Here is a 1,032-nt window from a genome sequence, read left to right as displayed (position 1 = left end):
TGCAAGATTTATTATTGAACATGATTTGGTAGGGTATAGGAGCATACTGTGAAAGCCTTCAGGAATGCAGGGTTCTCCAATTGTCCAGAGGACCACAATTGGGGATAAATTTGACACCAGAGCCATCAGGAATGATCTCAGAAACCATGTCTTCAAATTCATCTGCATTAAACTTAGTGAAGCCCCACTACTTTGAAATGTGGATCTTCTGGCGGCCAGGGATCTTGAACTTGGCTCTGCGCAGAGCCTCAATCACATGTTCCTGATTCTGAAACTTTGTGGGGATGGACATGATGACCTGGCCAATGTGAACCCTAACCACTTTTTCCTGGGGTTTCCCAAAGGCATCACTCATACCTGTCTGGAGCCTAGATCAGGGATGCACTGTGATCAGAGACTTGATTATCAACTGCCAGAAAACTGTCTCCAAGATTCCTTGAGCCTATATATAACAGGCTACATACACTACCAAGGAGGCTACTGTTTGTAATTATTGCACACCAAAGTCCCCATGGGGAAAGGTCCAAGCATACACATATGCACTATACACATTTACCCATGCATACATACACACACATACACACACACACACACACACACACACACATACATACATGCACACACAAGTTGGAGGATAGAGCAAGTACCAACAACCACACCCACACAAACTTTATACTTATACAAATATACAGATTTGATGGAGTGAATAAAGTTCCAACACATTCACATACACACTTTACATATATACATATGTACCGTTTTGAAGTATGAAAAATGGTGGCAACAATTTTATTGTTTTTCCCATAGCTTATTTCCCAGAAAAATCTTTCAAGTAGTATAAAATTACAATGTGATTATGTTCTAGTTTTCTTTCTTTTTTAAAAAAATATTTATTTTATGTTTATATGAGTATACTGTTGCTGTCTTCAGATACACCAGAAGAAGGCATTGGATCCAATTACAGATGGTTGTGAGCCACCTTGTGGTGAAGAGCAGCCAGTGCTCTTAACTGCTGAGTCCAGCCCCTGTAGT

General features: G+C 40.2%; 1 pseudogene; it reads right to left on the bottom strand.

Annotated features, from left to right (window-relative positions):
• Nucleotides 1-418: 418 nt before the first annotated feature.
• LOC115062563 lies at nt 419-543 on the bottom strand (annotated as a pseudogene).
• Nucleotides 544-1,032: the final 489 nt, after the last annotated feature.

This window comes from Mus pahari, chromosome 18 (genome assembly GCF_900095145.1).
Source record: "Mus pahari chromosome 18, PAHARI_EIJ_v1.1, whole genome shotgun sequence".
NCBI lineage: Eukaryota > Metazoa > Chordata > Mammalia > Rodentia > Muridae > Mus > Mus pahari.
This window is presented reverse-complemented; position numbering and strand designations above follow the sequence as displayed.